Genomic DNA, 16982 nt, shown 5'->3' with positions numbered 1-16982 from the left:
AGGGAGATATGAACATGATTTTTCCCTAAGGTTGACGTGGTTATAATCCGAGGGCCTTTGGCCCCAGGAATTATAATTCAACCGAGGGGAAAAACATGGATATCTCCCGTGATGCATACAATATTTTATTTTTTAGTCTCTCTACTTAAAAGTTAAAATTTTATTAAAAATATTTAGCAGGGAAGATTGCGTGAATATGTGGTTACTATAGTTTCGTTCTCATGAGTTTGTTGCCAACAATGTGGAGGGCAAAAAAATTTGACAAATCCCAAGGGAGATATGAGTTGTTTTTCACAATCTGTATCTATGACGAAAAGAAACAATATCGTGTTACTAAAAAATAAAATCATATTCGAGTTATTTAGGGCCGGTTTCACCAACGTCAGTTAAATAATTTAACAAACCGTTAGCGCTATTCTGTGAATAAATGTGACAGATGTCGTTTCACCAACCACAATTAGCACATAAATTATTTTCCAATTGCCCAAATTTACAAATTATTCTTAGGTATCTCTTATGTATTTCTTATGTCTTATGTCCATTGTGAATAAGCACTTAGTTTTCAAAATACAAAGCCAACAAAGCTTTTTCGTGCCGCCGGCCGGAATTAGGTAAATTACAGATCTCGAAATCGTCCAGAAACACATGCATTGCCGGCCTAGTCCGGCTAAAAGTAGGGATTTTGAGTTGTCATCGGTTTCGGTTGGCATTTGTTATCAGAATTCTATTAAACGTCAATGTTTGTTCTGTGGATGGCTCGTTAAAAATGTTTTTCTATTTATAACAACGTACAAACTACAAAGAAGCAATATTTAACTAAAATTAATTAATTAAAATTACGTTTCGAGCCACTTCTTGAATATGGGCTGGTGTATTTATTACAACAAATGTTTCAGGAAAATGTCAAAAACAAAACAAATTAATTAAATTTAATAAATGTCAGGAAACAAGAGCGATGTTGATTTTAAAATTTAAATGTTTAAATGTAAGTGTTGCCAACACAAAAAAAGTCCCTAATACCAATTATTAAGGCCCGGTTTCTGGAACGGTCCGATAACTTAACGGCCGGTTAAATCAAGCGTTGCTATAGAAACGCTAGAAAGTGACCAATCACATTACATGATTTTTGTATTTATCGGAGAGTTAACTAACTGGCCAAATAAAATGTTTCCAGAAATCGAGCCTACAACAAGTACTTTAACTTCCGTTTAACAAAAATCCGCAGAAGTCGGCACGAAAAATTTTGTGTATCACACGTCCAGAAATTGTTTTGCGAGCATTCGTACTTACAATACTCGTCTATCGACTCGTATTGCAAACGGGCAGTATCAAATTGCAGCGGCGGTCAAGTCTTAATCTTTTAGGGGAAGCAGGTACTGATTTCCAAATAAGTAAATAGCAGCGCTTGTCATTTTACCCCCCAGGGAGTGGGCAGGTAGACGATTATAAATAATAACTATCCCTTACCTGGGACTTTTAAGGAGGTAACTAATTAATCATGTGCAAAGTCTGCAATTTTCGGAAGAGAGAATAGTAACGGGAAACAAAATTTTCTTCGAAATCATTGGAAGGTAAATTATATTTATTTATACGTAAACTGAAATACAGAAATATCGTTGGTGCACAAGAAAAGTGACACATCTGAAAAACCCTCATTTTTCAGTAGAACGATTTTAATAGTATATTGGGATATAAGGTTAGGAAGTGATAACAGAATCGAGAAAGAGTTTGAAAAATCGAGACGAAGGAGGCACATAATGTACATTTTCATATCCGTGAACAGTAAATAATTGTTTAAAAAAAATTCAAATTTTTGTGGCAAGAAAAAATTATAATGTTCTTCTTTTGTCATTCACCTGAAGAAAATCCTGATTTCGATTAGTTTTAATTTGAATCTATTCAAGAGCATCATGTACACCTTTGATACATCTGCGTAATGAACTGAGAAGTGCAGTGCTACCTGAAAATTTCTAAATGATAAGCCGACCCCTTATTAAGATTATAAGCGCTGCAGTTTACATCAGGTTATTAAGACCCAAACTAACCGCGCGCTGCAATTTAGTACTTTGGATTTTAAAACCTTCGATCCTCGCTGCAATTTGACATCGCCGTTGCAAACTGTACTCATGCTCGCAAACGTGCAGTTTCTGGCCTTGTGATACAAATAACTATTTTTTTAGAATCAAATGATATAATAGGTTTGGTGATTTCTTCGATGGAATCTTAGAAAAAAAAATTAACAAATGTGAAACATATCTATTGTTCAAATAAACTAGGCAAAAATGAATAGGGAATTTTTCCATTTTTTAATTTTTTATAAATATTGTTTAAAATTTGTAATGAAATGTGTTAGAAATATAAATATATACTCGTACCTACACATTAAATGTAATGATTCAAGTACCTGTAACATTTTAAATTTATATAGCGTTTAAGAATACGTGGGAGGATTGGAGCAATTACATATTTTGCTTTCCAAGAAAAATTGTGGAAGTCTCTATTCATTTTTGCCTATTATTAATTGAAACATTTTATTAAATTTTCGTTGCTTCGTTTAGTTTTGTCATTTAAGAGCACAAAACTTGGAAAACAATTACAGTATACCTAATTGAATGATAAAATTTCAAATATCAAACTTAAGAGTATGTAGCCAACTAGGTAATACTCCTATTATATATATACCGGGTGTCCACTCTCAAAGTCGAACATAGGCAACTAACACTGTGCATTCGGTTTATAGATATTATGCCATTATTTCGATTCATCAATACATCAATCAAGAATTAAATTATAATATTAAAGTAATTAACAGTTTAAGCAGTTTTCATTATAAATTCTTTGAAAAAATTACAATGCAGTTCCTACCTTAGTTAATAATCGGTGTTGGTAATTTCGCCACCAATCATCATTACGAGATTAAGATACAGGTAAATTCGCCACCACCGTTTAATGGCATGCTAAGCCTACCGGTAATTTCGCCACTGTACTTCCCGGAATTAATTTACATTCTACACCTACCTGCCCATAAGGACGGCGCCGGGGGACGGCCGACATAAATATTTCTGTATCTGAGAGTCTGAGACAGGAAAACAAGTAAATGCATGTATATGGAAAAACAATTTATTATTTAAGATTACAATGGAAAGATTACTTCTTAAAAATAAAATTTTTATTTTTAAAAATTAATATTTCCATTGTAATCTTATTATTATGTGGCTTTATCATATTATTTATAAATTTTTGTCTGTCTCTGATATGCTTATTATGAATTTTTGCTACCAAATGTAGACTTTGTATTTTCACATGTGTCTAGGTGAAATTCTTTCAGTTTTTCTAAAAACACAAATAAAGTTGGGTCAGGTGTCAGGTAGTTACTTAAATCCACCCTTATTGGGTATGACCCTCAATAAAAATGTATTGAAAAATATTGGTGGCGAAATTACCCATGGGATTTTACTCAACGGGGATGCGCAAAAGATTAAGGTAATTACTGGTGGCGAGATTACCTGTCCCCTTAATAATAAATCTAAATAATTTGCTGAATTTAAATTTCCCCTTCAAATGTTATTAAAAATCCCAGCCCAGATATGAATTTTTTGAGAATACCGAGTTCTAGTAGGAATATTTACTCCAGGGTTTTCTTAAGCCCAATTTCGCGTGTTTTGAACATTTGGTTCGTTATTTAGCGTAAAAGTATGTAGATTCGTCTGTGAAGCAAATTGTCGACAGAAAGCGACGATCATTAGCACGCTCCTGTATTTCATAACAGGTTTTACTCTTACTTTCTTCATCAACAGCAAAAATCTGTTGATGACACTGTGTCTTGTAGGGATGATATTTGTACGTCCTGAGGATATTCAGTATACGCGATTTACATAAACTTACTTCAAGAGAAATTTGTCTTAATCTGTAGGGAGTAACTATTCATTTTTCCGTAAATAATTTTGACAGTAATTTACCGAAATTCGCTGACTTAAGGGTGACCGATACTGGCGAAGTGTTTCAGTTTTGCCACCTTTAAAATGCAGCCACTAATACACAGTAGAGTATATAGATAAGTATGGAAACCAAACTGAATTTTTACCTGAAATAATAAGCCCTGAGGCCCTGACCGTTTCCATGCCCTTACCGAAAGGATCTCGGAGTTTTATGGTTTAATCTGGTTTATCAGACAAACAACAAATACATTTCTTATTTTGTCTAAAAATGTAAGACATAATTTTCTTCTGGAAAATTGTCGAATAATAAAATTATTAATATTATAATAGATTAAAATGGTCCAATAATATGAAGTCCCAAAATTCACGCCCATAAATAAATGTCTTTTTCGCATTAGACACATTAGACGTCGTATGCGAAAAAGACATGTTTTTGCAACGAATTACATACAAGATTTTTTCTAATTCCGTAAAGTATTAGGCAAAAAACAAGAAAAAAGAAATACAGGTTTTAATTTTTTTAATTCACTAATTTATTACTCCTATCATTCTATCACTCTCTATCTACTCCAATTCATTTATTACAAAAGTGATATTTATTGTTACAATTTTGTAGCGATTTTCTTGCCAAATGAGTGATTTTGATCTGCGGTATAGCTGCTATATGTAATGTATATCCAGTTTATTACCTGCGAAGTCGCAGCCAATTATCAACGATTTGAGCAATGGCTTGCGTTTTTTAAAAGTTTCTTTTACATGATGAACTAATGAGATCAATTCAATACTTTGATTGCTTTAGTAAAAGAAAAGAAAGCTTTTCTTGTAATTTTATACTTCTCACTCTTTTTGGCACTAATGCGAAAAAGTGACAGTTAAACGCATTAGTGTGAAAAAGAACGTCATTGTGACATTCAAATGACCACCAAAAAACCACCTATTTTGCAATGGAACTACTGGTCTCGCGAAGGAGTAGATAATTACCAATTCGCGATTTCTTTTTGTGATTTATACATATACCTACCTGCATACTCCACAACGCACAAAACTTTTCATACGATCATACTTTAATTTATAAATCAATATTTCTGTACTTAATTTGTTATACCGGGTGTATTATGAAAAACCTTTGGTGCTATAACTTCCTTATTTTTTATCCGATTTTAATAAATGATACATCAAACAAAATTCGTTTTAGAAACACTATAGCTCGACATGCTATAATTTTTTTTTGACATTATATTTTTTGACAGACCGCAGCTAACTTTGTTTTTTTAAGTTGTACTGTATATTTTTTTATTTTTATTCTGATAGATGTTTATCTTCTGAAACACAAACATTAAAATAAAAAATCAAAAAATTTTTTTTAATAAAAAAAATTGAATTTCCAAAAATCAAGTAACCATAACTTTACTATAGCAAATGTTCGAAATTACCTCCATTCTCTCTAAGGTAGAGCTCGTGCCAACTCTCATGATCGATGACGCAGAAACCAAAATGCGTACCGAAGCGGCCTTACTATTCGAACTAAAAACATCGAAACCATTTTATCACGCTTTACAGATTTGTGGGCTAATTTATGTTGATATTTATTTAGGGACAGGTCCCTAGATAATGTCCGGCATTTTAACCCAAACCGTTGGACAGTGTAAAATACAAATTTGGCGCCACCCTGAAAATTCTAACCAAACGACCGATGTTTTTACGTTTCACTTATTGAAATTGGGCTCCGCCTTCGCGCAGCTTTTGTCAAGGTCATCGATCATAACAGTTGGCACAAGCTCTACATTCGACAGCTTCCACTGACGCCTATTGCGGCGTTTAATAAAAATTCTGGTGGTATTTGTTCTCATACTGCTACGATTCTTGTTACTAAATCATTTCTGTTATCGACGGAGTCAAATAGACATTGTCTAGAATGCACTTTTATTACTGTTTAATGTGACTGCTTGATTAAAAAAAAAACGTTATTTTTTAATTTCTTCTTTTTGTTTCTGTGCATGAACATGTTGTTTACATTTTCATATTCTAAATAAAAATCTCTATAAAACTGAGCAAAAAAAGTTAATAAACAGAACTCAAGAACAAATATTGGATCAATTCAAATTGTAGCCCATTTAAAACGATTTTGCTTGACACATCAATTATTAAAATCGTCTGAAAAATAAGGAAGTTACAGCACCAAAGATTTTTCATAATACACCCGGTATATATATTATATAATGTTAACGACGTTGACGTAATAATGTGCGGACTAAATTAGACAACAATATATTCATTATTTTTATACGTACATATTTTTAAAAAAACCTAATATTTAATTCCAAAAATTAGTTTTCATAAAAAAAAGCAAAAATTAATTCGCTCTGTACGGTCATAGTTTATATTAGAATTTCTGAAGAAATTCGAATAATACCGGGACAGGGTATTATCTGTAAAGTCATAAAATTTCCTGGTTGAAAACTGATCGGCGGCCCAAACTAACCCCCGGATTTGTCCCGTTCCTAAACAGGTAGGTAGTTTTGAAATCGGAGAAAAGATGTGCCTCTACTGCCTCTGGTGGCAAAAGCGATGAACTAAAACCGTTTTTATTCGCAAATTTATAAATGAATAACTTCCACAACTTCTGTTTTTTTTAATTATTATTTAATGTAGTAGGTAAAGGTAAATATATTGTATAGAATTACAAAATATTCTAACGAAATGTTCGCCTGGAAGACGAAACATTTAACTTTTAAATTAAGCTCAATATAAAAAAAAAACAAATGTTTCATCCACAATTTCACAACGCAGCGGACTCAGTAAACTTATTTAGATTCATTCTACAAAATCTGGAAGCATAATATTGAAATTTAGGTAATAAAAAATCGAATTAAAGCCGCGCACTTTAGGTTTTTATCATATCATCAGACAATCTTTTTCTCTTATAACAAAAGTATAACGCCGCGGTCTGGAGAATTAAAAAACCTTTAATTTGATGTATGATACTTGACGAATGATTGCGTATTAACTGAGTTCTTTGCAATTAATGAAATACACTCTAGTCAACGCTGGTATCGGTCACCCTTAACCCAAAAAATTACTAAATTTTTTGACAAATGCTGTCCAATTTGAAAATCATGGCATGTCATATTTAAAAATCGCCAAGTTTTAAATTCGTATTTTAAAATAAAAATAGCACCTTTAGGCCCGGTTTATTCACCTTCAAGTAAATTTACCTGGCCAGTAGTTGCTATGATTTAGAATCTGCTATTGGTAGATCCATGGTAATTAGCGTTCAAATAGAGTTACTTGAAGGTAAATAAACCGGGCCTAAATCTTATTATTAGTATCATTTCAAGCGCAATAATTTTATTCTTTCTATTGATACCATTACCTTACCTGTAAGTTCAATTGGCGAGCAGGAATCAGCAAAAACGTTCAATACAATGTTAATTGCCTATGTTCGAGTTTGAGAATGCACAGGCTGTATGTACATATTTACAAAATTTAATATTCTCAATCAGATGTTTTGCGACATTCTCTACTGACATAGGTTTGGTTTTCTCTAATTTTTAACGGATTTTAAATGCTGATTCATTTACGTATTTTCAATTTCTTTTGATTAGTTTTAATTTTTTTCTAAGATTCTGTCGAACAAATCACTAAACCTATTATATTATTTAACTCTAAAAAAATTAACTTTTTAATGATGCCCTATTCCCATTAAAAAAAAAATCAAGTTGCCTTTGTATTTTGAAAGCTTATGGATATTTTGTTTTTTGTTTTTAATTTTATAAGTAGCTTTTAAAGAGTCCTAAGTGCATTTAAAATTTCAGGGTTCTAGCTTAAACAATTTTAGCAGGACGGAGACGGTTCCATACATAATCGCAACCCTGTATAAGATTTTTTATAACTGGAATCCAATTGAAAACAACAAATTTATGTGAAAACGCGGAAACACGTCAATTTTAATACATATCGAGAGGAAAACAGAATAGTGATTAATTCATAATTAAGAAACTTTATAATTACAAAAGATAACAAACAGATAAAAAAAAAGATAACAAATTAATAAATTCGGTACCATTATCGTGATTCATCTTGTTTCTAGAACCTACCTATAAATTTAAAATCGTGTCGACTGCAAATGATTTGGGTCTGAACGTGTTTTTGTTTCAGATTATTATAAAGCTCATCCCGTGATTTTGGTGCCCCTATATTTATGTATGACTAGCTGACCCGACAGACGTTGTCTTGTCAAAACTTCAATACCTACCTAAATTTGTTTGTGATCGTTTTGTGACTTTGTGAAAACCTATTGGAAATGTGTAAATGAGGAATTTTACATGGGAGATGAATTCTATCGGCAGTATTGTACACTGCTGAAATGCTGGAAATGTGTGATGTGCCTGGAATGTGATGCGGTTTTGTTCCAGAATTTGAAAACACAATGAATCTCAAGCAGTTTTATTGGGTGATTCAAAATGATTGTGAATAAGTATTGCAACTATGTACGAAAATGTATGTGGCAACTGTGTGAATGGGAGAGTTGGCATTTGTATGACATTTCAATCATTTCATCAGCGTGAATTTGACTTTTTTAATTCCATTACACATTGATTTGACAACTTTCAAAATTGCGCGACTATGAACTGTCAAAGAAATGTCAACTCTATCCTACCCACACAGTTGCCACAAAAATTTTCGTACATAGTTGCCAGATTTATCCACAATTATTTTGAATCACCCAATATTTCGATTGCAAAGATCGATGTTCAAGTAAACAATCCAATTGGTTTGATTCGCAATTTCACAATCAGCTGTCAAATGACATTTGTGCATCTAGGTAAATAAATTGGAATAGAAATAAAACAACTACATACTACATTTGTTGGACAGATCGCGAAACAACACAGAAGTAAAAGCAAATATGTAATTTTATTTTTTGTTCGACACTGTCAGAATTTGAGAATTTTCTCCTATGTGAACGGATTTTGATAAATGTCACAACTTGTCAAAACGAAACGTCAAGCTAATTTTAAAGATTTTAAGTGATTTGAAGCCTCCAAGGGGCTCGTCGAACAAAAAAAAATGTTGTATTCAACTCGTTCGTGTGTAAATTAGGCTTTTATGACATTCGTGCCCCACTCTTGCCAAAAAAGCCCAATTTACACAGGAACTCGTTAAATAAACTACTATTCTACTTTACTGGATTGCGTTTTTCCAGATTTTTTTCATATATAATACAATAAGTGGTCTAATTTTTTCCGATAAAATTTGTCATTTAAGACATGAGTAGCTTTTGCAACGAAAATTACACGAGTCGACGAAGGAGACGAGTGTAATTTTCCAAAAGCAAAAGCTACGAATGCCTTAAATGACAAATTTTGCAGAAAAAATTAGACCACGAATTGTATTCGACTTGACAATCCACCGAGAAAATTTTTATCGAGTTGACCTAATAAATTTGACGTTTCATTTTGACATAAATTTTTTCGCTGAAAAACCACTAGTTGTTTTTTCACTCAGCTGGTTGTTTTTTCACTCTGCTGGGTGTTTTTTCACTATAAATCAATTTGATTGGTCCAAATTTGAAAAATGCTGCAATTCGATTGGTTAAAAATTTTCGAGTTGGATTGTCAATTGAAAACAAAAAAAAAAGCATCAAGCAAATATGTAGCTCCTATTGTTAGTTATGATCGAGAGTGCATACAAAAATTATAATTTTTGAAATTTGTCCGAATTTTCCGACTCCTTTGTAATTGTCTCGATTTTTTTTCCGAAAACTTATCCAAAACCCTAACAAACAAAACCAAAAAAGAATTACGCATAGTCATCGTTCGAATCCTGAGTTATGGGCTTGCGTTCATACAAAAAAGCACTTTCAGTTTTCCCCGAATTTTTTTAATTTAGTTTTTCCAGATTTTTCTCCGAATCCTCCAGATTTTTTTTTCTATTCAAAACATTCATTTGAGTTATTTCCATCCCGGCGCATATCGAACAAAAAAAAAGAATTAATGAAATATGTCGTTCTTGTCGTTCTTATCGTCAGTTATGATTGAGAATGCATACAAAAATTACAATTTTTTTTTCCTGAAAACTTTTTCACGACTTTAACGAACAAAACAAAAAAAAACAATTATGCATATCCATCATTAAAAAGCACTTTCAGTTTTTCCTGAATTTTCCAATTTTCCGGGCAACTTTTCCATTTTTTTTTCTTTTTAAACCACCCCTGTATTAAAGCGAACAAAAGAAAAAAATTAATATTCAAATCGGTCAAGCCGTGTTTGAGTTTTAGTGAGACTAACGAACGGCGATTCATTTTTATATACAGGTATCCCCAAAAAAGAAGACGAGTCCATAACTCCGTTATTTATCGGAAGATTTTAATTATCTGTACACCAAATTGAATGGTTGTTAATAGGCTACAAAATGGCCTAATAAATTCAAGTATAGCCCCATGGGCTTCAAGGATAAACTGTCAAAATATTTTTTTCAAATGGGATTATATATTTTTTTTAGTAATTCTGATAGAGATTTTTATTCTGAAAACAACAATATACATATCACAAATGTACACTTAAATACAAAAAATTCACAAAAAAAAAAATGTAAAAAAATGCTACTATCGTCTATGTTCCATTTTGCGCTAAAATCTCTATCAGAATTACTAAAAAAAATATGTAATCCTATTTAAAAAAAAATATTTTGACAGTTTAGTCTTGAAGCCCTTGGAGCTATACGTGAATTTATTAAGCCGTTTTGTAGCCTAATAACAACCATTTAATTTGGTGTATAGATAATTAAAATCCTCCGATAAATAAGGGAGCTATGGACTCGTCTTTTTTTTTGGGACACCTGTATATAGATTGCATCAAGAAAAATTGTATACATATTTGTAAATTTAAATTTTAATAGAAATATCAGAGTTGATTCCAGTCCTAAGCCCCTTTTATTAATATAATTAATATATTTTATGTTCCTGTTTGATCCCCGTTACCTAAATGTTACCTCGTTGGTGTTCTAGCAGTCTTAGGGCTTCCTGGAACCTGGAAAAATAATTGTCAGACTTCTTCAAACCACTCATTTACGGCATTCATTATTACAAAAAAAAAAAACGGCACTTACAATTCTTTCAGTTTTGGAAAGAATCTGCAGTCAATATAAACATAAAAAAGGGTCCGACCTTGCAAAAGGTCATGTAGTTCTGATTTTTTAATATGTTGTTTGGACCTCACCCAAGAGTGAAAAACCAAATTTGCAACTTCGAAAGACTTGTGCGCGTTGCGTGGTAGCCAAAGAACAGCAACATTTTCGCACTATTTTTAGTTTTTGCTGTATACTATCGATAAAATGCTACCTTTTTTCATTCAGCTGGTCACTATTTCTACACAAAGAGTGCCCACTTATATTTGCAAGATATGGTAACTCCATAACAGCGGATGGATCCAACTGAGTTTAAGATATTCACAGAACGAAATTTTACAATCCGCCGATTCGATAAGTTTTGGTCCGGCTTGTGGTTAGATTTGCTGATGTGGTCTATGAAAAGCTATGCTGGATTAACACATGTGCGTGGAATCTCCAGCAGTGTGCTAGCACGGTGGACCGTAGGAATGGTGTTCATGGTGAACATACTCGCATATGCCAGGACATGTACCCGCTGGAGCTCAAATTAAAGCTCGCGGATGAATGAGAGGAAAATAATTCTTGAGCGAAAAAAATCAAGACCACTTGTCACCTGCTCTATGAACCCGTTCCAAAGGAAAAGCATATTTAGGGTGTTCGAGGAACAAGAACAAGTCTGGAGTTGAGGGCAGTATTTCACCACCAACTTCATAGACTTCCTGTAAGCTGTTAAATAATCACACATACCTACTAAATTAAGTTAAAATAACTTATTTGATCGGTATAGGCCCCATACGTGATGTTTGATGCCCTGAAATATTGTTTTCAATTATTTTTCCCAATTTCAATTTTCGAGGTTTTCGGTTATATGCCACTTTTGAGAGAAGCATATTACTACATATAACACATTGGAACTGGCGACACAAGTGCATTATTTGAACATTATACGGAGTTGCGGTAACAAAAGTTTGCCGCACCACAAAACCATCAATTATGGCCCCAAAGTAAGTTTTTTTCTCCTGAACACGGCAGATATGTTCCTTGGCAAGTTTCATACCTTTCTCGATCGTTGCTAGTGCAAAATCTATGGTATTTTCCGATTTTCGATAAACTGGAACCCCATTCGAAGGACAATATTCATCTATAGTATTTCGAGTATAATTTAAAAATTGTTTTGATTATGCGACAAGTTCTTTTATAAATACATTTGTTATATCTCACTGTGTATAATAATACAAAATAGCATTTCCTGGCACACAATTTATTTATAAAAACAGTAAAAACTTGGACTTGCCGCTTGATACACGCGTTTCAGACGCTAGAAATGGTTTACAACTGCGGTCACCAGGCGGCGCCACTTGTACCCATGCACTTGTCTATGCCATGCACACAGCCTATAGGTAATAAATATTTTATACAAAAACTCTAAACAAAACGGTCAGCAAAGTATGCACAACCGTTGAATGGGAAGGTATCTTTTATTCACGCGACCCTTAACGTTATGTGTTATACCCCTTTTTCTGTTGTTGATTTATAAAAGTGGTTCTTAAACTTTTTAGTTACAGGCACTCCTTTAATGGTCAAAGTGTGTTCTGCAATATGACGTTTAAATTCATTTAATTATGGAACCCTGTTATTTTTCATTAAATCCTCCACAAGAAGCTTCTCGCACCTCTGATTCTGAACCACTGATTTATAACTTTTACCAAAAAAAGGTGTGACGTGGTTATAAATTTCAAGAAATTTTCTTAAATATTGCTTTCAGAATTATTAGATATAGTAGAGTGCATTCATATGCTTTTTGTGACTTCCGTGGGGGTTTTGTTGTTACAAGCTGAATTATATATAAAATAGAAGCTTATGTACTAAGGTTTCAAAATCCCAAGGCCGTCAAAAAACGTCCTGTCCCAAAGGGCATTAAACTTAAAAAGCGAGTTAGATAGATGATCATCAAGAAGAATAAATGACAAAATGTTTGGTATATTTTTCACAAAAAGTTTTGTACAGCAAATATTTTTTTTAATATTTCGAAAATGGTCCGTGATTAAAGTTAACATTAGTCTCTTACGGGAGATTAAAATCGAACAAAACTTTAAACCCCAATATCTCAGTTTCAGATGGTTGAAAATCTAATTCATTTTACACAATTTTTTCGTTTCTATCGCGAAATCTCTAAAACAAAAGCTCTAATCAAAATTTTGTATTCTTTAGAAAAGTTTGTATTATCTTTTGTGTTCATACTAGTATCGGTTTTATAATTTTGTGAATTATAATAAAAAAGTTATATAATTTAATGCAATGCAATGTAAATTTTCGGCGATTCGCTATAAGTCACTAGTAGGCGTCCCCACCCCGATGAACCATCTTTTATTATGTATTAATTATTACTATTATTTATGTACTCATAACAATACCAGTATATAACTAGTATATTATAACAAATCTATCTTTATACAATATTTCAAATTTAGCCAAGGGGTAGATAGAAACAAAATAAACTAGCGTAGAATACCAATCAATAAAATATAAACATATTATTATAAATATGTATATTGCCTAGTTATGATACTGTTAAATACATATTGAATTCTAAATGAAACGTTTAAAGTTAATAAAATTTCACTCGTCATCAGAGCTTTCTGAATCACTTTGTGGAACTGGTGGAAGTAATGCGGCTCCTGTTATTGATAATAATGCATTCCTGCAAGACTTCTGGGCCATGCACTTACAAGCACCTATGCACCCTAATGTACTTTTCTTGCATGTGCACACTTTACTTGCACAATCTGAAATTACCAGATTATTAGTAGACCTATGAATGATTAGTAAAACAATATCTTACATTTTTTGCACCCGCAAGAAGTTAAAACTGTTAATTTCTCTGGAAGTGGAGGCAGTGTTGTTAAAACAGGTAAAACTTCGCCTTTCTTGTCTATATACCAACCGAATTCTTCAATTGGAGGTAATTGTGGACAAGGACCCATGGCATTCAGCCACACTTTAGTTTGATAATGCACTCTTAAGCAATGTTGCTTAAGAGCATCCTTCGTTGGTGGTAGCTTAGGAAATGATGTCGAAGCTGCCATGAGTCCACGCAGGGTATTAATTGACGTAATATCTGCATTTTTTGAGTACAGGTTAAGGACAAAGTCATGCATATTACCGAAAATATCGTCGGAGAAATCATTCACACCCACACTATTTAAGTAGTATTTCCGACGATATTTTCGGTAATATGCAAGACTTTGTCCTTAATCTGTACTCAAAAAATGCAGATATTACGTCAATTAATACCCTGCGTGGACTCATGGCAGCTTCGACATCATTTCCTAAGCTACCACCAACGAAGGATGCTCTTAAGCAACATTGCTTAAGAGTGCATTATCAAACTAAAGTGTGGCTGAATTTACCTCTAATTGAAGAATTCGGTTGGTATATAGACAAGAAAGGCGAAGTTTTACCTGTTTTAACAACACTGCCTCCACTTCCAGAGAAATTAACAGTTTTAACTTCTTGCGGGTGCAAAAAATGTAAGATATTGTTTTACTAATCATTCATAGTGTTCGTGACTAGGACTGTAATGAGGTGCTGGTATTTGTTTAATTCTGTGTAATTGTTCGAAGGACCTGATGATTAAAACTCAATGTATTAATTTTAACAATATATATTCCAACAACAATGAAAGTGGACCGAACTGTCCGGTGGTTAATACAGAAGTCCTCTCTGTTTGAGAGTTTATCTTTGCAAGGTAAGCTACCTGCAGGGTAGTGCCCACCCTTGACGGACCAAACTACCTGCAGATGCGCCAACATCGCCGGCCCCTTTGAAGGGTTGCCTTCAAATGATATAAATGAGTAAATGACCTAATTAGATATTTACAATTAATGATTTAAGTATAATGACTAAAACTACAGACATGAATAATATGAGAACAAATATGACGTCTCAAGTGAGAAGGAGAATGATTAACAAACTAAAACTAAACAATATAAACACATGAACTTAAGCTAATACATAATATAAAATGGATTATAAGAACTATGAAATCACTTGTGACAAATACATGATATGTACATTACAAACATACGTCAAATTGAATAAATTCGAACATCGACGAGCATGTCGTTATCACTCCTTTCGAATGTCATTTGTCTAACGGAAGAACGCACAGTTTTTTGACACTACGCGACACAACCGCACCTTTTGCTGTTTTAACTGACACCACTCTAACAACACCGTCGTGTCCTGGATGGACCTGGACGACCCTACCAAGAGGCCAATGTAGTGGTGCGACGTTGTCTTCTTTGATCAACACCATATCTCCTGGTTGAACGTTGTCGTTGGTGATGCGTTGACCCTTTGGACGTAATTGTAGTTGCGGGATGTATTCTCGAATCCATCTGCGCCAGAATTGTTGCCGCAATTGTTCGATGCGTTGCCAACGTGATAATCTGTTTATCTTCAATTCTTCGAGATTGGGCTCCAATGGCGCCGTCATGGGTTCGCCGATGAGAAAATGAGCAGGTGTCAGGACGGAAAAATCTGTAGGATCTGGACTCATAGGAGTAAGAGGACGTGAGTTTAGACAAGCTTCCACGCGTGTTAAAAGCGTATACATCTCTTCATACGTGACTGATGTGTCACCAATTACTCTTTTGAGGTGATATTTAATAGATTTTATACCTGACTCCCATAAACCTCCGAAGTGAGGTGATCGCGGTGGGATGAAGTGCCAACGGATATTTACATTATTCATTTCCTGACTAATTAAAATTTGACATTTTGATGAATTTAATAAAAGTTTTAGTTCTCGACTGGCACCTGTAAAATTTGTTGCATTATCCGAATAAATTTCTGCGACATGTCCGCGTCGCGAGATGAATCTCTTCAATGCGTTCAGGAAGGATTCTGTAGTCAAATCGCCCACTAATTCAATATGTATGGCCTTAGTGGTGAAACAAATGAACAAAGCTATGTAGGCCTTAACTCTTTGTTTACTGCGTGAGTTTCCAGTTTTTAAATATATTGGTCCGGCATAATCTATACCGGATTTGATAAAGGGACGAGCAGGTTGCAATCTGTCAACAGGTAAGTCGCCCATTTTTTGCGTTAATCCTTTGGGATTCGCCTTAAAACACTTTACACATCTGTGAATTATTTTTCTGACTGTGTTGCGACCTGAGATGGGCCAGTAGACTTGTCTGATTGAACACAATGTCGCCTGTGGCCCAGCATGCAATTGCCGCTCGTGCTCCTGTCTTACAATAAGTTCCGTTATGTAGTGATTTGCAGGTAAAACTATCGGGAATTTTTGGTTGAAGTTAATCGGTGCATGTGTTAATCTACCACCCACTCTGATTAAGCCTTCCTTTGATAGAAATGGACTTAATGCTATTAATTTACTGTCCTTTCTGATGGTTTTGTTATTCTTTAAATCAGTTAATTCGGTATTAAAATGTTGGCGTTGAATTATTTTCAGAATTGCAACTCTGGCTTTGTTTAATTCGTCGCAAGTTAAAAAACCTGAAACCTTGTTTGTTTTGTGGTGACAATTGTGTATGAATCTTAAACATAAGGCTATGACGCGCTGCAATTTGGAGAATGATGAAAATTTTGTTAACGTCTCAAATTCTGGTGTGGCCGTTGTAGCAACAAGCGTTATTTTGCGTTTTTCTGGGACCGATTGAGTCTGATCGGGATAAGACTTGGGCCAGTTCTCAGAAGGAGTTCGTAGCCATGCGGGTCCGTGCCACCATAAATCTGAATTCATTAACTCTTTTGGGGACATACCTCTTGAAACAATATCGGCCGGGTTATCCTTTGATCTAACGTGATTCCAATCAGCTCTTGTTGTTGTGTCTTGAATCTCCGAGATTCTATTAGCGACAAATGTTTGCCAGCTATTTGCGTTCGCCGATATCCAAGCCAATACAA

The 16982-nt window shown here is 33.8% G+C and overlaps 1 protein-coding gene across 1 annotated transcript in view; it reads right to left on the bottom strand.

Moving 5' to 3' along the window:
- The window catches only part of Ptr (Patched-related), a 185716-nt gene that overhangs the window by 115225 nt on the left and 53509 nt on the right, over positions 1–16982 (bottom strand). The window lies entirely within an intron of this gene.

Source organism: Tenebrio molitor, chromosome 3 (assembly GCF_963966145.1).
Source record: "Tenebrio molitor chromosome 3, icTenMoli1.1, whole genome shotgun sequence".
Lineage (NCBI taxonomy): Eukaryota > Metazoa > Arthropoda > Insecta > Coleoptera > Tenebrionidae > Tenebrio > Tenebrio molitor.
The sequence above is the reverse complement of the archived record's forward strand: the minus strand, read 5'-3'. Positions and strand labels throughout refer to the sequence as shown.